At 39.7% G+C, this 23,874-nt stretch overlaps 2 protein-coding genes across 29 annotated transcripts in view; one reads left to right on the top strand and one right to left on the bottom strand.

The window, feature by feature from the left end:
• The window catches only part of MYO9A (myosin IXA), a 271,227-nt gene extending 249,965 nt beyond the window's left edge, over positions 1-21,262 (bottom strand). For 8 of the 11 annotated variants that reach the window (XM_033439985.2, XM_033439989.2, XM_033439988.2 and 5 more), the window contains exon 1: positions 20,863-21,262. The gene's annotated coding sequence lies outside the window, so the exon portion shown is untranslated. The remainder of the gene's footprint in view (positions 1-20,862) is intronic. The other 3 variants (XM_033439994.2, XM_049705839.1, XM_033439990.2) reach the window with 2 other exon arrangements.
• Positions 21,263-21,518: 256 nt separating this feature from the next.
• The window catches only part of SENP8 (SUMO peptidase family member, NEDD8 specific), a 61,311-nt gene continuing 58,955 nt past the window's right edge, over positions 21,519-23,874 (top strand). For 16 of the 18 annotated variants that reach the window (XR_007475805.1, XR_007475804.1, XR_007475803.1 and 13 more), the window contains exon 1: positions 21,519-21,641. The gene's annotated coding sequence lies outside the window, so the exon portion shown is untranslated. The remainder of the gene's footprint in view (positions 21,642-23,874) is intronic. The other 2 variants (XR_007475808.1, XR_007475807.1) reach the window with 2 other exon arrangements.

Here is a 23,874-nt window from a genome sequence, read left to right as displayed (position 1 = left end):
CACACTAATGCAAGATGTTAATAATAGAGGAAACTGGAGGGATAGGGTGAAGAGATGTATGGGAATTCTGTACTTTCTGCTTAATTTTTCTGTAAACCTAAAAATGCTTTTAAAAAAAAGTCTATTAATTAAAAATAAATTTGTAACAAATTTATATAAAGTCATCAACCTGTAAACTCTAAGATTCAGTCACTTTAATCCATGTAAATCATACCTTAATTTTCAAAAATGAAATAAATGGTTCCTTAGAACTCTTATTTGAAAATGCATATAGAACAAAGGACATATACATTTATGTGTTTTACAACAAGATGATATATGTTCTATAAGTGCATATATATGCATGTAAGTAAATACATAGATAACTATCTGAAAAAACATGTACCAAACTGCAAGAGCAGCGCTAGGGAGCTAATCATATGGGAAAACAGCACTACTGTGAAGGGAAAAGGATGGAAGGATGGGGGTGGGGGCACACCTAAATCTGTGTCTCTTAATCTCTATTCAGAAAATCTACATTAATTTTTTAAATTGGCTATTTCTAGGTTTTAAATGCAGGCTTCAGAATTTGAAGAAAAATTTCAAAATGTTTTCTAAATCTTTAAGAATAAACAGCCTTGGAGTAAATTAACATTGGACATAGATCTTTATTTTAAAAGATTTCCACACCTATAAGGAATTTTAATTCACTCAACTGTGACTGACCACACTAGGAACAAGTACTATTGGCTGATTCCTAGTTTATCAATAATTCCATCCCTACAATGACTACAGTACTTCCACTGCACCTTCCTCTTTCACTACTTAGCTGACTCCTAGACCCCTCCCCCCTCAAAAAAAAACCCACAAAAAACTTAATGTACAGTCTGACACCCTGATGGACATTAGTGAAGTTCTAACACAACATTAAACATCATCCATATTTCAGAATGCAAAGGACTGATCTGAGATATGCTATTATAGCATTGATAAACTAACAATATACCAATGCCTCAAGACTATCCCATGCTTGTCTTTCTTATATTCTTTTCCACTATGCCTTTCTCTAGAAAAAATTTAGCTTCTATTCTGTTCTGTGGTCTGGGTACTACTTCTGTGATGGACTAAATTGTGTTCCCCCAAAATTCATATGTTGAAACCCTAACCACCCCCCCCCAACGATGTGACTATATTTGGAGATAAAACCTTTAAAGAGATAACTATGGTTAAATGAGGTCATCAGGGTGGGACCCTAATCCAATAGGACTGGTGTCCTTATAGAAAGAGGAAAAGACAGCAGGGATGCACACACACAGAGAACAGGCCATGTGAGGACACAGCAAAAAGGTGGCCATCTACAAGCCAAGGAGAAGCCTCAGGAGAAACCAAACCTGCCAAAACCTTGACCTTGGACTTTCAACGTTCAGAGATGTGAGAAAATAAATTTTTGTTGAGTAAGCCACAGAAATTTTGTTTATGGTATTTTGTTATGGCAGCCCTAGCAAACTAATACAACCATACAGCAATCTTTGGTACACAATTACTAATAAATCTTAACTTGACATCATATTATAATGAATTCTACAGGATACTAACTCTAGTTTTTTTCCATCGTCTAATAAGTACAATGTTCTCTGTGCCTAGTGTCATATATGTATGGCTTTCTTTTACCAACAGAGCTTCAAATATTATACTCAAGGTTCTTTCTGTTCCATCCCCTCAACTATGATCATCTCTGATCTCTACTCTTAGTATCTACCACTGCCAGAGGTCTATTTGCCAATACACTATCAAATTTGTCATCTGACATATTTGCCGCCTGGCAGGCACTCTTGACACCTTCCCCCTTCCTCCCAACTCACTCCTTTCCCAACTGCTTCATGTATACTTTTCAGCCTTGGTAGTATTGACATTAGGCATTTAGAAGCATCACCAACCAATGAGAGAGTACTTCTGGTCACTGAATAAACCAGTAACATGCTGGTTTCTGTCGATTATTTATCTTACTGCTCACATCAACAGGTTATTTTTTTTCTGACAGTTGCACCTATCCTTGAGTTGAGAAAATTCAAATGTTAACTCTATGTAGCTTATCACAGTGAAAAATGACTGCTCTTCACACACTATCTAAAGAGAGTCCATCTTTGCTGGTTCCCATCAACAAAACATGTGCTAAGAGTTCTTTCTATTTACACTGATATGTCTCTGCTCACTCATCCAGTCATCCAGCCTCCCTTCTCTGACCAGTGATGTGCATTTTTGCAAAAGCAACAGTCTTCCAAAGGTAGAAGTATGATCAGAGAACAGAGTACCCCTTACTCAATAAACTTACTCAATAAAGCCTAAAATTTTGTTCTCGTTAAAATGGTACACTGAACAACTAAGTTAACACTTCAAAATATTAATCAGATATTGCCTTACTGCCTCGAGACTCAAAACATTATTGAAAAATTGATCATTTTTGTTCCTTCAAGACCTTGATATTATCAACAGCAGAGTTGCCAGACCACTTACAAAAAACTTCAATCTTAAAAGTTTTCTTGGGTTTTGGTCTTTTTAAAAAGGTGCCATCATTATGTGTCAAATAACTGTATTATGTGAATGACTTCAAGTGGGATTCTAAACAATCTTACCTCTCTTTTGTTAAGCTGTGAGATAACAATGCTGAATTAATAACTTATGAAGACTGAATATTTATGAAGAGTTACTAGTTTTATGTAAATTAAAAGTGCAAGTTAATCATTATTTTACTGTAATTAGAATCAGATAGATAGCAAAGACAAATTACTTATTAGCACAAGAGACAATTGTCAGCTATTCTGAACTTTTAGAGAAGTCATTCTAGAGATCCAAGTTTCCCAATAAACTGGAATTTCAGCTCTTTAAGCATCAGAAGTTGCTGTTTTCAAATTCTCTGGATGAAATTATTTCTACAATGTATTTCTCACTTTATTATCCTTTTAAGCAGAATACAGTCGGCCCTCAGTATCCACACATGCAAAACCTACAGATACAGAAGACCAACTGTAAGGAACTTGAGCATCCTCAGCTTTTGGTGTCCACGGTCGAGTGTCTGGAACCAGTCCCCCGTGGATACCAAGGGACAACAGTATACTGAACATAATTTATGTGTTTCTTAAGAATTTGGACTCCTGGGACTTCCCTGGTAGTCCAGTAGTAAAGAATCCACCTTCCAATGCAGGGGACGTGGGTTCAATCCCTGGTCAGGGAACTAAGATCCCACATGCCACAGGGCAACTAAGCCCGCGCGCCACAACTACTGAGCTCGCTCGCCTCAACGAGAGAGGCTGTGTGCCGCAAACTACAGAGCCCACGCGCCCTGGAGCCCCCGCACCGCAATGAAGACCTGACGCAGCCAAAAAATATAAATTAAATAAATATTAAAAAAAAAGAATTTGGACTCCTGCAATATATGTTAATTTTTATGATAGTGATATTCATAGAAACTACTGATATATAAAAGTAAGATGTATACATATAGCTGATTCACTTTGTTATACAGCAGAAACTAACAAAACAATGTACAGCAACTGTACTCCAATAAAGATGTTAAAAAAAAAAAAATGGCCATACCGTAAAAAAAAAAAAAGTAAGGCTGTCTGTCCCTATCCTCAGTATCACCAGATTGGCTTTTAGTTTATAGAAAAAATTTCACCCTGTCAGCATAAAAACCTACAAATGCCCCTCTTTTCTCATTGCTGCTTCTAATCCATGTGACCTTAGAAACCAAATACTACTTATTTGAATTGTCTAAAATAAGACTAACCTCTAAATGAAAGCCTGAGGAATTCTCATGTAAGTATAGAAATGTTAACCACATATTTTCATACACTCTCCATTAACCATTTAGAGACTGTTTTTTTTTACAATCTAATTGTATAGAAAAAACATGGGCTTTACAGTCACAGGGGGGTTCATATCCTACTTTTAGCACTTACTAGCTGCATAATCCTGGGTAAATTAATGACAAACTACCTTCCCTAAATGTTTGCATACTTGTTAAATCAACATTATCACCTAACTCACAGTTGCTATGAAGTTAAATGTGATACTATATATAAAAAATGACTGCTACAAAGTAGGTGCAAAATTAAAAGACCTATTTTCTTCTTTGATTCATACAGTTAATACGGCAAATTTACTAAATTTTACTGTCTTTTATATAATCAAAATAATTTTCCATTTCTTTCTCAACATTTTTTATTTCTCTGACTTCTGCATATGGTTGGTTGTTTTCCCTGCCAAAGAGCTTATGAGTATTTTTGCCTTTCTTGTCCTCTGTAACTAAGACATTTCTCCTGCATGGCCAAAGTAGCAGAAATCCTAATTATATTAGGAACATGGGAAATGATGTACAATCCTAACTTCTCACACTCCTAGATGGTAAATAAGCTTCCTAAAGTCAAAGTCTCTGTCGGCTACTTACCAGTAATATAACTTTTGGGCTATTTCTGAGCCTTAATTTCTTTCTTTTTTATTGTTTTTTGGGCCTTAATTTCTTAATATTCAAAAAGAATATCAATCTCCAATAATATGGCCAATTATTTAGAACAAAACACCCACTGAAATTGTTTAAATTAATAAAATAGAAAATATATGTTCTAAAAAGTATCAAAGAGTTAACAAGATGGTAAGGAATTATAAGGACAAAACATAAGAATTATAAGGCCAAAACAGAAAGGTAAGCAGAATGCTGAAGCCAAGTTAGCCCCTGACTGAAGCCAAGGTTGGGCTTTGGTTTTCACAGTCTCATAAAGACAGAAGCCAAACCCAGGACCCACGCTAGGAAGTGAGTCTGATACGAGACCCTATACAATAAAACTCAAACTCATAAAATAAACCAAAATAAACCTGTCCCATTCTACCCTATCCCCCAAGAACTGCAAGGAAAGTTGTGTTGGCACTGAGCTAGCTGTAAAGGAGAGTTCCTGACAAGTTGTAATTTTTTCTGTAAAGGGCCCGATATAAATACTTTAGGCTTTGGAGGTCATATTGACCTCTGTTGTAACCACTCAATTCTGTGGTTGTAGCATGCAAACAACCACAGACAGTATAGAAACAAATAAGCACAACTGTGTTCCAATAAAACTTTATTTATGGACACTAAAATTTGAGTTTCATATAATTTTCACATGTTGCAAAATATTATTCTTTTTTTCCAATCATTTAAAAATGTAGAGGACTTCCCTGGTGGCACAGTGGTTAAGAATACACCTGCCAATGCAGGGGACACGGGTTCGAGCCCTGGTCTGGGAAGATCCCACATGCCATAGAGCAAATAAGTCCATGTGCCCCAACTACTGAGTCTGCACTCTAGAGCCCGTGCGCCACAACTGCTGAAGCTCACGCGCCTAGAGCCTGTGATCTGCAACAAGAGAAGCCACTGCAATGAAAAGCCCACGCACCGCAACGAAGAGCAGCTCCCGCTCGCCGCAACTAGAGAATGCTGGCACCCAGCAACAAGGTCCCAACGCAGCCAAAAATAAAAATAAAGAAATTTTTAAAATAATAATAAATAAAAATAAAAATGTAAAAACTATTCTTAGCTTGTAACCTTACAAAAACAGGTAGCACAGGCTACAGTATGCTTTGAATTGTAACCACTAGACACAAGACCACCTCAGCTACTATTACCCTACACACACACATACATTCAACACTCACACACACAATCTGTTGCCTTAATTCATATTACCTGAATGACGCAAAAAAAAACCCAGGTTACAGGCATCGAGAAGACGCGTGTGCAAGCATCACAAATAATGTCCCAAGAAAAGACATTATTTAAACCAAGCAAGAAGGAAACAAAGCACCATGAATAAGAAGAAGCAAGGAATGGAAACAGATATGCAAAGATTTCAGATATTGGATATGATCACACAGAAAATGCAACTGCTTACTAATGTTTCAAGTGATAAATAAGACTGAAAATATCTGAAAGGGACAAGAACCATAAAAAATGACTTTGAAGATTTTAAAAGCTAAAAAGAACTTGTAAAATTTTAAAACACAACTGGAATTTAAAATGGAATAGTTGAAATGAATGAACTAAAAGACCTAACTGAAAAAACTGCCCACAGTGAAAGAAGAAAAACACAGAAAAAAAGTTAAGAAACATGTGAGAGGGACTTCCCTGGTGGGGCAGTGGTTAAGAATCCACCTGCCAACGCAGGGAACACGGATTCAATCTCTCGTCTGGGAAGATCCCACATGCTACAGAGCAACTAAGCCTGTGCACCATAGCTACTGAGCCTGTGCTGTAGAGCCCAAGAGCCACAACTACTGAGCCCACGTGCCACAACTACTGAAGCCCGAGCACCTACAGCCGGTGCTCCACAACAAGAGAAGCCACTGAAATGAAGAGTAGCCCCAGCTCACTGCAACTAAGGCCTGCATGCAGCAAAGAAGACCCAATGCAGCCAAAAATAAATAAATAAATTTATTAAAGAAAAAAACCTCAAAAAGAAAAAAGGAACGTGAGACTGAGAGAAAATCTAATATATGTAAATTGGAAATCCAGAAAAAGAAAAGAAATAGCACTGAAATCATAACATGTTCTTTAAAACATATAGAAATCAGTAACAAAAAAATGACTAGGAGTAACAAATAGAATCTTTCACACCAATATCTATCCCATCCCACAGAATGCAGTGAAGTGAGGCTGAGTGACTTCTGAGGCTAGATCATAAACAGCAACATGCTTCTACCTAGCACTTTCTCCCTCAGGAATTCTAGCAGTCATACCTTAACAACTAAACTTAAAAAGCTCCACGGAAAAACCCATATGGCAAGGAACTGAGTCAGGCAAAACTGCCAAGCTGAACCACTCCTGAATTCCTGACCCACAAAAACTGTAAACAATAATAAGCTACTAAGTTTTGGGCTTAACTTGTTATGCTGCAATAGATAACTAATATAGTAGGAAATCCTCACATAGCTGTAAACTTAAAAATCTAGTCCTAAATAATCCATGGGAAAATAAGTAAACAAAATATTTTGAATAAACCATAACAAAAATATTACATTTCAAAACTTGTGAGATGCAGCTAACGCAATACTTTATAGGGAAATTTATAACTCTAAATAGGTATAATAGAAAAAAGTGAAAATTTGGGAACTGTCTTTTTAAGAAGATAGAAAAAACAGGAAAGTAAAACTAGGACAGGTAAAAGAAAATAATAGAAATGAGAAAGAAAATATAAAATAAAAAGGGCCAACAAAGCTAGAAGTGGGTTTCTGAAAAAACTGTAAATTGGCAAAACTCTCACAAGAGTAAAGTGGAAGGGTTTCCCTGGTGGCGCAGTGGTTGAGAGTCTGCCTGCCGATGCAGGGGACACGGGTTCGTGCCCCGGTCCAGGAGGATGCCACATGCTGCGGAGGTGAGCCATGGCCGCTGGGTCTGCACATCTGGAGCCTGTGCTCCACAATGGGAGAGGCCACAGTGGTGAGAGGCCCACATACCGCAAAAAAAAAAAAAAAAAAAAGTAAAATATATATGAAAGTGTAATGGGCCAAAAACAGCCAAGACTCTCCTGAAAAACAACAGCAAACTGGGGAGACGTGCCTTACCAGGTATCAGAACTTCTAAAGCTATAAGTAGTTAAGATGGTGTGTCACTTGTACAGGAATAGACAAACAGACCAGTAGAACAGAGAAGAAAGTCCAGAAACAGAAGTATGCAAATATGGATACTGGACATATGTGAGATGTGGCACTGCAGATCAGTAAAGATGAATTTTTCAAAATCAATGCTGGAACAATTGAGTGTCCATTTGGGGTGGGAGAGAATAAGGTTGGACCTCGTACTATCCATAAAAATCTATTCCAGGTAAAGACCAAATTTGTGAAAGGTTAAAACTTAAAAGCTCTTAGAAGATGCTACAGGAGAACTACTTTACCTCAGACTACAAAAGGGTTTCTTTAAGAGGATTCAAATAGCACTAGCCAAAGCTGATAAATTCAACTACATTAAAACTGAGAACTTTTATTGATCAACAAGCACCATAGAAAGTGAAATAACACACCAAAAACAGGTGTTATTATCCAAAACACATATAGGGAATTCCCTGGCGGTCCAGTGGTTAGGACTCCACGCTTTCACTGCCATGGGCCTGGGTTCAATCCCTGGTCAGGGAACTAAGATCCAGCAAGCCGTGCAACACAGCCAAAACACACACACACACACACACACACACACACACACACACACACACAGAGGATTTCTAAACATCAGTAAGAAAACCACAGACCACGTAACAAAAAAATTGGGCAAACAACTTGAACAGGTACGTCACAGGAAGAAAACTCAAATGACTATGAAAAGATGCTCAACTTCATTAGTAATCATGGAAATGCAAATTAAAACCATGAGACACCATCACACCTTTCAGATTGGTAAAAATTAGAGTCTGACAATACCAAGTACTGAGAATGTAAAACAAAGGGAACTCTCATTATGTTGGAATTATAAACTGAAATAATTTTGAAAAACACTCTGTCATTATCAAAGTTGAATGTGTGCATACCTCGCAACCCAGCAATTCCATTCCTAGGAATTCTACAGAAATATCTGTGCACTTGCATACATGAAACAGGTACAAGAGCACTCACCACTGAATTATTTGTATAACAGCAAGAAAGTGAAATCAACTCAAATGTCTATCAAAACTAGAATGATTAAATTGTAGTATACATTGTAATACATTACCACAATGAAATCTAACGAACGACAGCCAACAACTTGGAATTAATTTCACAAATGCTGAACTAAATTTTTTAAATCACATAAAGTACTCATATGAAGTTGAAAAACAAGGAAAACTACACTACATTGTTTAAGGATATATGACCTGGGATTTAAAATTATGAAGCAAAGCAAGAAAATGACAGTCACAAAAGGTCGGGATAATAGCCACCTCCACAGAGTGGGATATGTTGACAAGGGCAAGGGGAGGGTGAGGTAATGGGGAGGTAATTCTTGTTTGTTGGCCTGGGCAATGACAACACAAATATCTACTTTATAATTTTCTTTAAACTGCATATGTTTTATTCACTCTCCCGTATGTTTGAATAAAAAGGAAAAGTAACAACTGCCTATGACTGCTATAGTAATTTTTTTTAGATGTTTTCTAAAACATCTGCCATGCCACACAGCATGCATTCCCTGACCAGGGATGGAACCTGTGCCCCCTGCAGTGCAAACACGGAGTCTTAACCACTGGACCGCCAGGGAAGTCCCTGCTATAGTAATTTAATATGATAAAGCAATTTATGTAAGCTCGAGAGCTTGAATTCCTCATATCCTAGCAGGTACCCTTCCCTCTGTCTTTAGTATTCCTAGCTCTTACTCTTTACACTCATAGTATACATTTTATCTGCCTTACTAGACTCTTAAGTATCTGTCCAATGAATGCTTCGATAATCTGAAAGATTTAAGGCAAAAAGAGGAAGAAGAAAGGTTAAGGAGAGGGGAAGTTGTGGGAAAAAACAGTAAGGAAAGAACCTGACTTATGCTTACATGAAAACACCCAGGACGTCAGATTTTTAGTTCCAATGCTTCAAGGAGCCAGGAAGCACAGGGAGAAGAAGTAGGTAAATCTTCTCTGCCCCTTCTGACCAGGTGCCATAAAACAAAGCAGATTAACATCATTGATATCAATCACCTAATATTTAGGTGCAAGAAAGTGTACCTAAATATATCTACTTCTCCTGAAATCCTCTTAACAACAACAACAAAACACAATAACAAAGCCCCCTCAGGGACTTCCCTGGTGGTCCAGTGGGTAAGACTCCGCACTCCCAAGGCAGGGGGCCGGGGTTCGATCCCTGGTTGGGGAACTAGATCCCACATGCATGCTGCAACTAAGAAGTCCGCATGCTGCAACGAAGATCCCGTGTGCCGCAACTAAGACCTAGCACAGCATAAATAAATAAATAAATAAATAAATAAATATTAAAACAAAAAACTAAAGCCCCCTCAGACTATAGGGCTCTCTGGAACAAATCAACTCCTTCTTAATTACCTGAGGAAGAAACTTTATTTTTCAGTTACTCTATTCAGTATGTATTACCTATTCATAGTACAAAAGATTAAACACAAATATCAGATACAGACTCGTTAATAAAATTATGGTATATCAACACAATAGAATACTATGCCTCCATAAAAAAGAATAAGATCTGTATGTACCAATATGGAGTATTCTCCCAAATATATTGTTAAATGGAAAAAAAAAAAAAGAAGAAATACAGAACAGTACATATGGTATGAAAGAATACACATACACCTAACTTTGAAAGAAAAAGAAAAAACTGGAATGATTGATCAGAAACTTACAAAAATGATTATCTATAGGAGAGCAAGAAGGAAACAGAAGGGATGAGGATGAAAATAAGATTTCTACATATACCTTTACATTTGGTTTCTCCTTTTGAACTATGTATCTTACATATTCAAAGGATAACAGTAAATTTAAAAAAACAGAGGAAGCAAACCCTAAAATGAAAAACAAATGGACCTAAATACATACCAAACTAGTAACAATCACACTGAGAAAATAATGATTTCAAGTGACTTTTAAACACAGTACTAACAATAAGTATAACCTTGGTGGGATACGTTCTAGGACAAAATGAGATGCAAAGAAATCTTAAAATTTACTAGTAGTTTTATTTATTTTTAAACTATATTAGTTATACTTAGGAAAAAAATCAATGTTAATAAAAATTAAGATTTTCAATATAAAAGAGATTAAAACTAAAGTACTTTTTTAAAAAAAGAAGAAAGAAACATGCAATGTTAAATTTGAATAAGAATTATCAATATGACCTCATGCTTTTTTTTCTCCCCTGAGAAGACCTAGAAGTGATGACAGTTCCATAAAAGGGAGCATACCAACATCCAGATGTTGTTTTCTAAATATCATCCTCCACTAAAAGGAGACAGATCTCCTTGGAGAAACTGCTGATTCCTGTCTAAAGCAAAGTCCTTGGTGAGCCAAGATGTCTTATACTCAAAAGCAAGGAATCACTCAAAGACTAATAATAGGCTTATGCAAAAAGCATCACTCAAAGAATAGGCTTATGCAAAAAGAACTCAGGTGTCTGTTTGAAGGGACTCCCAATATCCTTATTTGAGACAATCTGAGCATCAAAAAAGGACAATGGGAGGGAAGGAATGGGAGTTTGAAATTAGCAGAGGCAAACTGCTAATTACATATAGGATGGATAAACAATAAGGTTCTACTGTATAGCACAGGAAACTATATTCAGTATCCTGTGACAAACCATAATGGAAAAGTATATGAAAAAAAATGTATATATATGTATAACTGAGTCACTTTGCTATACAGAAGAAATTAACACAACATTGTAAGTCAACTCCAATAAAATCTGAAAAAAAAGAACATCTGTAACTAATTGTAATAAATAAAAATCCAAGAGACCATTAATAAGCTCGTCTGCCACCACTGTACATGACTATTAGACCAACCCCTCACCCAAGGCTCACAAAAGATGCTAAAATCGCTAGATACAGAATATCTTGAAGGATGGAATATTTGTATGATACCAAAGTATTGCCCCCACAGATTACTGTACTTGATGATCGTAAGAGGAAAGAATATACTTTTACAATGGAAAGATAGAGCAAACACCACTTTATTTATTTTTTATATTTATTTATTTATTTTTGGCTGTGTTGGGTCTTCCTTGCTGCACGTGGGCTTTCTCTAGTTGTGGTGAGCAGGGACTACTCTTTGTTATGGTGCACGTGCTTCTCATTGCGGTGGCTTCTCTTGCTGCGAAGCACAGGCCCCAGAGCGCAGGGGCTTCAGTAGTTGTGGCGTGCGGGCTCAGTGATTGTGGCCCATGGGCTCTAGAGCACAGGCTCAGTAGTTGTAGTGCACGGGCTTAGTTGCTCTGCGGCATGTGGGATCTTCCTGGACCAGGGCTCGAACCCATGTCCCCTGCATTGGCAGGCGAATTCTTAACCGCTGCACCACCAGGGAAGTCTGCAAACACCACTTTAAACTTCATAAAACTTAGATCACTAATAGTGATGTCATATATCTCCCACAGTATGCAACATGAAATATAACATCACCTATGAAGTATTCTTGCCAAAACTTTTTAACGTGCATAATCAAGCCTTTAAATTATAACTTCTACCGTGCAAGATATACACGGAACAGAGGAACAAGTTAAGCAAAAGCACAAAGAAATAATTAGATAACTAGAAAACAGGCCATTCTGATAAAGAAGATGTGGCATATATATATACAATGGAATATTACTCAGCCATAAAAAGAAATGAAATTGAGTTATTTGTAGAGAGGTGGATGGACCTAGAGTCTGTCATACAGAGTGAAGTAAGTCAGAAAGAGAAAAACAAATACCGTATGCTAACACATATATATGGAATCTTAAAAAAAAAAGGTTCTGAAGAACCTAGGGGCAGGACAGGAATAAAGACACAGACATAGAGAATGGACTTGAGGACATGGGGAGGGTAAGCTGGGACGAAGTGAGAGAGTGGCATGGACATATACACTACCAAACGTAAAATAGACAGCGAGTGGGAAGCAGCCGCATAGCACAGGGAGATCAGCTCGGTGCTTTGTGACCACCTAGAGGGGTGGGATAGGGAGGGTGGGAGGGAGACGCAAGAGGGAGGAAATATAGGGATATATGTATATGTATAGCTGATTCACTTTGTTATAAAGCAGAAACTAACACACCATTGTAAAGCAATTATACTCCAATAAAGATGTTAAAAAAAAAAAAACAGGCCATTCTATAAGATAATGATCTAGTCTCGTCAAAGAAATTTCAATATCATAAGAAAAAGGAGTGGTATAAGAAACTTTTCTAGATTAAAAGAAACTAAAAAGATAATCAAATGCATGCAAAAATCTTGACTGAATTCTGGTTTGGAAAACTGAAAATTTTAGTAGTCTGAATACTAAATATTATTAGGAAATTACTGTTATTTTTCTTAGGTGTTGGTAATGGCACTGTGGTGATACAGAGAATATTTTCTTAGGAGATATATGCTCAAGTGTTATGAGGTAAAAGTCAAAATAGTCGCAATTTTCAAAAGGTTCAGTTAAAGTATATACACACACATACACATAGAAAACGATACAGCAAATGTGGATGGCATACTGTTAACTTATTTTTTTAATTTTATTTATTTTTTTATACAGCAGGTTCTTATGGTGGCTGACTTATCAATGCTCTTTGGTATATTCTTTCAACTTTTCAACACTTTTTTTTTTTGGCCGCACCGCGCAGCATGCGGGATCTCAGTTCCCCAACCAGCTATCGAACCCATGGGAGAACGGAGTCTTAACCACTGTATGGCCAGTGATGTCCCTCAACATCTTCTAAGTATTTTCATTATTTGAAAAAGTGGGGTGGGGGGGGATTTCCCTGGTGGTGCAGTGGATAAGACTCCACGCTCCCAATGCAGGGGGCCCAGGTTTGATCCCTAGTCAGTGAACTAGATCCCACATGCCTACCGCAACTAAGAGTTCGCATGCCACAACTAAGGAGCCCGCCTGCTGCAACTAAAGGAGCCCACATGCCACAACTAAGGAGCTGGTGAGCCTCAACTAAGGAGCCAGTGAGCCGCAACTAAGGAGACCGCCTGCCACAACTAAGACCCAGTGCAACCAAATAAATATTTTCTTTTTTTAAAGAAGGAGGGGGAAGGCAGGAAGAGAACTAAAATAAGGTAGAGTTGCAAAAGAAGGTAAGGAAAAAATACGATCTCAAGATCATTTATAAACTCATATCCACACAGTTATCTGAAGAACTTTCTCCCTTATAGTAAAATAAATAAATAAATAAAAATTTCGGGAATTCCCTGGCAGTCCAGTGGTTAAGACTCCACGATTCCACTGCTGGGGACCTAGGTTCAATCCCTGGTCGGGGAACTAACATCCCGCCAGCCACGCGGCAAGGCCAAAAAAATAAAATAAAGTAACTGTCTTTAAAAAAAAAAAAAAATCCAGAGACTACTCAGCCCACTATCATCTAATCAATATAGGTAAACAGATCTCAAATACTTACACACTACAGACAGCAATAGCACTACAATCTGTCAATGATTTAAGGAATGTTTGTCATTGGCAAACAGAACATTTTGTTGTACCTCACACTGAATCAAAATACATTCTAACATCCATTAATCTGATATACTAAGACATCAAGAGAAGCACTTCTTTAGAGCCTTTTTGAATTGAAAACTATGATCACACTTGAAAGACAGCTAGCAGACTATCCTTCTAAGATTGACTTCTACTGGCAACAAACTTTGATGGCCATTTATTTATGCCACACAATGAAATTCTTTAAATTCTTGATCTCATATTTAAACATAACAAGAAATAGACATATTCAAGGAGGAAAATGAAGACTTCTTAAGTATCTACTACGTGCTTGGTGCTTTATTTACATAAACTGTTTTAACTCATGATAATCTTGTGAGATGAACATTCTTGAAGCTCAGAAATGTTAAGTGACTTGCCCACAAATGACAGCTCATAAGGGATGAGGCTGGAAATTGAATCGAGGTCTGTTGAAAATCCAGGTTTAAAAGTCTATAGTATTCTTTCCATTTAATTGGCCTTAACAAATTTAATACTTACAGACAGAAAAGTCCATCTAAGGAAAAAGTATGTTTAAAAGAATTCCTTCATACTCAAAGAGCCACATAATCTTAAAGTTTAAGAAAAATCAAAACTGAGAAAAAGAATAAGCATGCTCTAAAATTATTGCTAGTTGCAAAAAAAACTCAATTCTTAGCAAGCCAGCTGTCTATGACACAGGACAGCTAGTCCTTTCCTCACTGTACATGTAAAATTATACTCCAGTTGCCCGTTGGATGACCCCATTGCCAAAATATGCTAGCAACATAATTCACATTAAAACCCAGAGGCTAAACACCATTTGGAAAGTGCTTTACATGTTTACTATACCCATCTCAAGCATGATCCCCACTCAAAACAGGCTATTTTAAGCAAATATTCTTTGGTCTGTCATATTCTTTTCCACTACTCTAAAATATTAAACTTAAAAACAAGAAAATCTACCTAAATACAAACATCCCATAACTGAATATTAAAATATGATGTGATTTTGAATTTATCTATTGCACAAAAGTATGCCAAAATTGTACTAATATAAATTACGTATGTTCTTTCCATAGGATCAAAATTCTAATATCTATGTCTCTTGTATGTCTAAAGATACACACAAAATATGTAGAGAAATCTACGTTAAAGAGTTTTCCCACTTAAAATTAAATCCTCTTTGAACTGGACTAGCAACCAGAAGAGGGCATAAGGTGGCCTGTGTGGTTGTATTGATAGTAATATCCTGTATCGTGCTTGACGTAGGTGTTGTTTACATTTGTGTATTCATTCTGTGAAAATTTATTGAGCTGCACATTTATGATCTGTGCACTTTTTTATATATAATTTATAATAAGCATATTCTTTTTAAAAAATCCTCAATCTAAAAACGTGCCTTACTATATTGTACTGATACCAAAGAAGCTACAGCCCAGTGAAGAAAATAGACAAGCTATTAGGAATTTCATTAGAGGGCTGTGACAGAAGCAAGCACTACATACTATAGGAGTGGCACCTAACTTAACCTGGAGGAAGTAAAGGAAGGCTTCCCAAAGATACACCTGGTCTGAGTCCTGAAGATCAGATAGCAGATTGTTAAGCAGAGAAAGGTGGAAGGGAAAGGCGGGAAAGGGAACACAGAGTGCAAAGACCTAAGTTCAATGAGTGGATAAAAGAATTTAAGGAAGAGAGCAAGGAAGGAAAGCCTAAAGAAGAGTCAGATCACGAAGGATCTCACACACATGCCAAGCTACCGTTTAAGCTTTATCCTGAAAGCAATGGGAAAGCACTGAAGATCTTTCAACAGGAAAGGATATGATTAGATTTGTATTTGTACTGTGTCAATCATGGTGCCTGCCATGTTTGCAACCCCATTTTGTGGGAAAGTTAGCCTACACACTGCCCCATGTTTTTCACCATTATGATCCTGCCCCATACCCACATGCACAAATAAACACACAGCCAACACTAAATGGCCAGGAGTAGTCACATGACCCAAGTACACAGGCTTGCTAGCAGCCCATGATTACAGAGCTGAGCCAAACAGATTGTTTCTTGGGAATTCAAACCAGAAAATCTTAGGAAAAAGTCAGCAACAGAAGCTCAAGTTAAAAAGACAGTAGCCAATATACATTACCAAATGTAAAACAGATAGCTAGTGGGAAGCAGCCGCATAGCACAGGGAGATCAGCTTGGTGCTGTGTGACTAGCTAGAAGGGTGGGATAGGGTGGGTGGGAGGGAGGGAGACGCAAGAGGGAAGAGATATGGGGATATATGTATATGTATAGCTGATTCACTTTGTTATACAGCAGAAACTAACACACCATTGTAAAGCAATTATACTCCAATAAAGATGTTAAAAAAGAAAAAAGACAGTAGTCAGGAGGTAAGATGTTGGCATGGGAGTGACACGGTAGTTATAAGGAGGAAGAAATCAGAAATAAATGGAAGCCATAAGATTGGGTGGGGGAGGAGATTAGAGAGAAAAAATAATACAAAACGAAATAGAAAAAGTAGCTAAGACAAGTTAACAGTAGAGCACTAGAGTAAAATCTGTCTTTTCCCGCTTCTAGTTTTATTTAATTATTTTTAAAATTTATTTATTTTTGGCTGTGTTGGGTCTTCAGTGCTGTGCGCAGGCTTTCTCTAGTTGCGGTGAGCGGGGGCTACTCTTCGTTGCGGTGCACGGGCTTTTCACCACGGTGGCTTCTCTTGTTGCAGAGCACAGGCTCTAGGCATGCGGGCTTCAGTAGTTGTGGCACACGGGCTCTGCAGTGCAGGCTCGGTAGTCATGGCGCACGGGCTTAGTTGCTCCACGGCATGTGGGATCTTCCTGGACCAGGGATTGAACCTGTGTCCCCTGCATTGGCAGGCAGATTCTTATCCACTGCCCCACCAGGGAAGCCCTCTAGTTTTATTTTTAAGCTCCTGTTCTTCCTGAGACCAAGCTGTTTAACTTTTCCTGGGTTCCCTTGTGCATGTTTTCTTTCAATAAGCACTCCACTACTTAAGGTAACTTGAGTCTCTTCGTTGCAACTGAAATAGCCTAACTAAAAGAGCATTTTAGAACACTTACTCTGGCAAAAGTGGACAGAATGAACTAGAGGGTACGGCAAAACAAGAGGCAGATGAAGACAAGAAGACCAAAAGACATTCGGGGTTAAAACAGAGACAACATGGGGCTTCCCTGGTGGTGCAGTGATTGAGAATCTGCCTGCTAATGCAGGGGACACGGGTTCGAGCCCTGGTCTGGGAGGATCCCACATGCCACGGAGCAACTAGGCCCATGAGCCACAACTACTGATCCTGCGCGTCTGGAGCCTGTGCTCCGCAACAAGAGAGGCCCGCGCACCGCGATGAAGAGTGGCCCCCACTTGCCACAACTAGAGAAAGCCCTCGCACAGAAACAAAGACCCAACACAGCAAAAATAAATAAATAAACTCCTACCCCCAACATTTAAAAAAAAAAAAACAGAGACAACAAAAAAATAGCAATCAGGAATGATCTGAAATATCATGAGGAAGAACGTGCCGGACTTTGTGATGTTGGTAGTTTGGTACAGAGTGCAGTGGAGGATGATTCCCAGATTCCTAAAGGCTTCATGAGGAGGAGAGAGTAGTACCGTTCATCAAGACAATCAAAAGAAAAAATTGTGTTGCAGTTTGTCTCCTTCTACCCCCACCTTTTTGGAGGGAAGAGAGGCAAAGAAGAGTTTTATTTTGTACATGTGTTAAGTGCTTGTGAAATATGAATCCCAGTGGAGATGTCCATTAGAAGTGATTTACAAGGATCCAGAGTAAAGGCAAGAGCTCTACACTGCAGCTCTGGACTTAGGAATAAATACAGTAAGTCATGTTATGTTTTAAAAACGTGACTGAAAAATCTTTGACTAATCTTTATTACTAATATAACTAGAAATCATACAAACCAAAAAACTTAATATTCTTGGCAAACCACATTTTCCAAGCTCCTATACTTCTCTATAAACAGTGAAGATTGAACAAACTTTTACAATAGTATAATCTAAATGATTAGAAAAAAATGGGATTTATGTTGCTAATTTCTACTGAGGTTTTACCTTTTTAATAATCTAAGTTTACTCCATTTCCCTCAGTACTATATACCACTCAGGGAAAACACTGTTAAAAAGTCTTGTCAGACAGTGAACCTATTGATGTTTAAACTACAACAAGATTTTTTAGAGAACTTAATCACATAATTTACTAGCTTTGACATTCAACTCTACCTATACTGTAAATGTTGGATTTCTATCCTACAATCTCTTCTCCTCTCAGTACACCTTTTGCACCCAAATCTATTACTATCAACACAGAACTTGATAATGAGCTTAAGCCACAAATCCAGTTGCCTCCTGGCCATCTACATCTGATAGAAGTATAATCACCCAAACTCAACATGCCACAAATTGAATTCCCCTTTCTTGACAAAAATAAAAATTCCACTCCTCCCTCATATGGATCCCCACCTCAGTGAAAGGCACAAGCTAGAAACCTAGATCTTATCCTCTATGAACCCTCACCCTAATCCCAAATCCAATGAAATCACCAAATCCTGTCTACTCTCAAAACCCAAATGAAGACTGTACCATCATCATTTACCCTCCTGACACATTTAGTCTACCTTTCAATCCACCCTCCTCAAAGCAGAGTGATCTTTTAAAAATGCAAATCTTATCATTTCAGTCCCCTTCTTTAAATCCTTCAGTAACTTCCTGACAAACATTATGATCTCTATCAAAGCCAGTCACTCCATGGAAGCTTAGAGATTCAATGAGAAATTTACTTTAGTTATATGCTTTTTTGTAGGTTCACAAAACAATCATCATGAAATTTTTCAAATCCTGAAAATTACTTAAAACATACAAAACATATGATACATTTAAAAGAAAAGCATGCAGCACTGTTTATAAAAACAAAGACTGAAAATAACCTCAAGATCACCAGGATGGAATACTATCCACCCAGTAAATGAGGCACTTCCAAATGTACTATTGTTGAATGAACTCTAGGATCTATTATTAAAGGGGGGGTGGTATATCCATAGTATACGGTATGCAAGGATTTGTCTGTGGAGTGTTTTAAAAATATAAATGTATAGACTTGTATGCTAGAAATATCACAGGAAGGACACAAAGATGGAAACAGTGGTTGCGTCTGAGGGAAAATGCGTGGTTAGAGGATAAGAAGGGGGAAAAGAAACTTTTTACTGCATATTCTTTTGAACCTTTTGACTTTTATACTATGTCTAGTTATGACCTATAATTTTAATATGATTTTCTCCCTCCTCAGTTCCACACACACAAAATAAAAATTTTAAAGTACTGACTACAAAAACCTCTCTATACTTCATCCCTATACCAATGTTAAAATTATGCACTGATCATCTGGTGTAAAATTACCTTTCCTTCTTGACAGCTAAGTAGTTCAACAAACTACATTTTATTCAATATTTTACTATTGAGAAGGCTGTTGGTAATGACATCGGTGAACACTGCATGATAATTGTACTTGCTCCTTGGAAAAGCAAGACAGTAGCACCAGGTAGAAGAATTTTATTATTAAACTGACATTAAAGTCTTCAGGGATTAAGGAAAGCTACAAATCTTACTTTTCCAGCAAATTCGCAAACAGCAAATCCAAAAAAAAAAAGCACCCTGGTATCCTTCAAAAACAGTGCAAAAGATTTGTAAAAATCTAGGAAAGTGAAGCAAATGATACCACATGGAGACACAGTTATATTCATTAGTGTTATGTGCTTTGATCCTTACAGATGTCCCTAAAATGTCACGATCTGGACTACCTCACAGGTTCTACAGAAGAGACAAGATGAGAAGCAGGCTGTGAGACCTTACAACAGCACACACCCCCTGCCCGGGGTTTCCATGCTCTTCCTTCTTCCTCTATAGCCACCAGACTAAACCCTCCAAACAAGGGTGTCAGTTGGTCCCCTTAAGCCCCACCGGAGGGAACACACTAGGCTACGCAAACACCCCTTCAGGATTTCATGGCAAAGCCCTTCCAACCAAAGAAAGGATCACGAGCGGGGAGAAAGATAATCAGGTCTGCCTAAGGACAAGAGGTCTGGGGGAGAGGCTACAGTAGGAGTTGGGGGGAGAGGCCGCTGTTGATGGTGTCTAAAGAGGGGCTGACTGACACCAGATCTCTTGGGAGGTAAGAGCATCACGAAGCAGACTATCTGAAAGCCGAGTTGGGTAGGGGAAGAGCTAGTCGGCTAGGCGGTGAGCGAGCTGGGCGGGGGAGGAGAGAAGAGAGGTGGGCACGATGGATCTGCCCTGGAACTGGGGGTAGCAAGGGGTTAGGGGGTGGCAGTAACTGGGTCTGAGGAACAGTGACAAACCCGGGTCAGCTCACGGGAGGACGTGACAGAATCTCGAGGCCCCATTAAGCGTCCTAAGAGAGTCTGAAGGAGGTTCCAGTACGGTGTGCTGGGGTGGGGGGCCCGTGACAGAACCCCTAGAAAGGTTGGAGGGCCGGAATGGTGTCTGGTCAATGGAAGATACGATGGGTGGGGTCTACGGGGGACCCGGGGCAGCGATCGGGTGTCAGGGAGGCTGCGGGGCAGACCCGCTCGCGGGGCGTCTCCGCCGGGGCGGGGCGGAGCGGCCCCGCAAAAGCTAAAGAGAGAGACTGAGACGTGGGCCGGGCCGGGCCGCAGGGCCGCTGGGCGGCTTGGGCGGGTCTTACCTCGGGCTCCGCCGCTGTGGCCACCGCAGCCCCCTCCTCTTCGGCGGAAGCCGCCTGCCAGCCTCAGCCGCAGGGTCAGGCCGGAGGAGACAGCAGAGGCCGAGACCACCGAGGGTCGGAGGGTTTTGGGAGGGTGGGCCCAGCTGCCTTAGGGTCCGGGCGAGCGGCCGCCGCGCATCCCCCGCCCTGTCAGAGAGACTCCGCCCGGCCTGGGCAGGCACATCCCCCGCCGCACCCGCCCAGAGAGCACGCGTTGGACCGCCGCCTCAACCGCTGTCGTCCCCTATGCCGGTGCCGCCGGTGCCTCCTCCGCCGCCTCTCGGCGTCCTGGCTTGACTCTCAGCAGCCACAGCCAACCGCCGCCCCGACCCCGTCCGCTCCGGCCCGCGCGCCCCCGACCCCGCGCACAAGGCCCCGCCCCGCGCGACTCCTCGGCTGCAGACGAGCAGGCGCGCGCACTTACCTCCCACGCCCCCTACCGCCGGCCGAAGCTGGCCCGGCCGCCCGGCCCCGCCCCCGCCCCCGCACGTGACGCCGCCCGAGAGTACCGCATGCGCTTGCGCGGACACGCCCCATTTCATCCGTCCCGGGCGGCCCCGCCCAAACTTTTCTTCCTCACCTTACGGCAGAGCTGGGAACTCTGCCTTAGATTCTCTCTCTACTAAAGAGGAATGTCGCAATGTTGGGGTAGAAAACTCAGGGTTTGCGACCGTAGCTTTCGTTTTCCGGCCAATAGAGAGCCGCCTGAAGGCTGGTTGGGGTGGTGAGGTCCGAGGCAGGTAAGAAGCCTGCTCCCCACTTGGGTTTGCTGGTCGGTGTGTCTGGGCCGGGGACCGCTTTACCGCCCACGCAGATCTAGGGTATCCTTGCCCCCTCCCCAGTTTTGGCGCAGGGTTCTCAGCTCCACCCCGTTAGCCCTCCCCACCCCGTTTCCACACACACGCCCTCCCCCTCATTTCCCCGCCCCAGACCTCCGTTTCCTAGCGTTTCTTTCCATTCATTACTCAGTTTTTTCACTGAGTGGTTTCCAGGAGTTAGACTCCAGAAAGTCAGAAGCAAATGAAACAGGCTCAGCTTTCTGAAGCGCTCTGTTATGTCGAGACGATGAGAGAATCCGCAGTGGTAGTAAATTTATAATAGAAAAAAAAAAAACAACACAGGATACTCTGAACCTGATTGTATAGAAGGACTTGAGGAAACCCTTTCCAAGGTGACCTTTGGGTCACTCAATTTGTGTTAAAAGGCTAGTGAGCAGAAGCTGGTCAAAGTAATATGAGAGGAGATAGAAGCAGAGGGAATGACGAGTACAAAATCATATGCCAGTACTGGCTGGAAGAGTAAAAAGTCATAGAACATAGCTGGTAAAAACCATACAGGTGTAGGCTACCCTTTAAAGAAACATCGTTGTAAAGTGATGAGATGAGGGGCAAGTGTGTGGGCCGCAACAGTGTGTTCTTTTAAGATGGGAAACTCTTAGGCATAAAAGTGTACCATGGAACCGAGAAGTAGACAATTTATGGATGAGAATAGCTAATTTACAGAACCAAGAACACTAGTGGAACTCAATCTTGTATGCACATTAGAGTCACCTGGGAAGCTTTTTAAAAATAAAACCAATGCAGTTGCTCCATCTGAGGCCAATTAAACAAACTCGGGAATCTGTTTCATTTTTAAAAACTCCTGAGGTGACTGATGCTGTGGGTTGAGAACCACTAAACTAGAGCAAAGGAAAGGATGGGAAGTAGGGGAAGGCAGAAGGTTGATAGAGTTGACTCTGTAACATTAAGATGGGAGTCATTTGATGAGAGAGAGTTAGAGATGGAATGGGACGCTTGGTCAGAGTGATGATAGTTTTGAATAACTGCTCTGGGAAATGGGAGAAGTCGTCACTCCTGCCTTTCCCTTCAGCACATTTCCATCCTTCAGTCTTAATCAGATCCACCTCAGTTACTGCTCTCTTTCCCCTCCCTTTCCCCTCCATCCAAGATTTATCAGCTGGGGATCCAGCCTTAGAGCTCAAGGGCCTCCTCATTTCTATCCCCAAAAAGATCAGAGCTAGGCGAATTTATGAGATTCAGAGGCTAACTTCACTCCCCTAGAGATTATTACTACACACAGCGCCTTGCCAATTTAGAATCTGTCTTTTATATTCGTTTCATTGATCATTTACGTTAGGTATGAGAAAGATTAAAGATTCAGCCCTATTAGGACCTCGTAGTATTAGGGAAAACAGACCTTTAAAAGAATTCACCTGGCAGGCAGAGAAGGTCTGGGTAAGGCAAAGCCCAGGCCAGTGCATGGCTACTGTCTATTAACTAGGGTTAATTCAAAAACCTATCTGCCACCAGATAAGAGAGAGTCACTATTGTCTGGTATGACTAGAGTTTAGTATGAAAAGTAGGGGTGGGACAGAGATAAAGATGATAAAGTGGGTGTGAACAGTTAATGAGGAGCCTTGAATTCCATGCTAAAGTGTTTAGATTATATACTATAAGCAATTAATAGGTATAAATAACAAAGGTAAAAATAAAATAACCTCTTTTATGTCATGGACCACTTTGGCAGCCTGGCCTGTGGACCTTATCTCAGAATAATGTTTTTAAATGTATAAAGTAAAATACATAGAAATGTAAATGAAATTATTTTTATTGAAAGTTTTAAAAATATTAAAACAAATGTGTGATGTAGTTATATATGTGCTTCCTTACACATTAAATAACATCTGGCAGCAGGTCTAATTATGTAATTTCAAAATAGTGATGAGTATAAATTATATTTTGAGGTAATTGGAACAACTTTAATGTGATATGAAAATATATTTCTAATGGTGACAAAGACATAGGGACTGTTAATACCACTGAGGATTATTGCCTACACTTAGTGAAGAAAATGCTAAATTTCAGCTAGAGTTTATTGAAAAGATGCAATTTTTTTCCCCAATCCAAGTTCATGGAACCCTTAATTCTAGCCACCTCCTGGCCCATGGATTCTAGATTTATAAAAAGCTTACTG

The sequence above is a fragment of the Orcinus orca genome, chromosome 2, assembly GCF_937001465.1.
Source record: "Orcinus orca chromosome 2, mOrcOrc1.1, whole genome shotgun sequence".
In the NCBI taxonomy this organism is placed as follows: Eukaryota; Metazoa; Chordata; class Mammalia; order Artiodactyla; family Delphinidae; genus Orcinus; species Orcinus orca.
The sequence above is the reverse complement of the archived record's forward strand: the minus strand, read 5'-3'. Positions and strand labels throughout refer to the sequence as shown.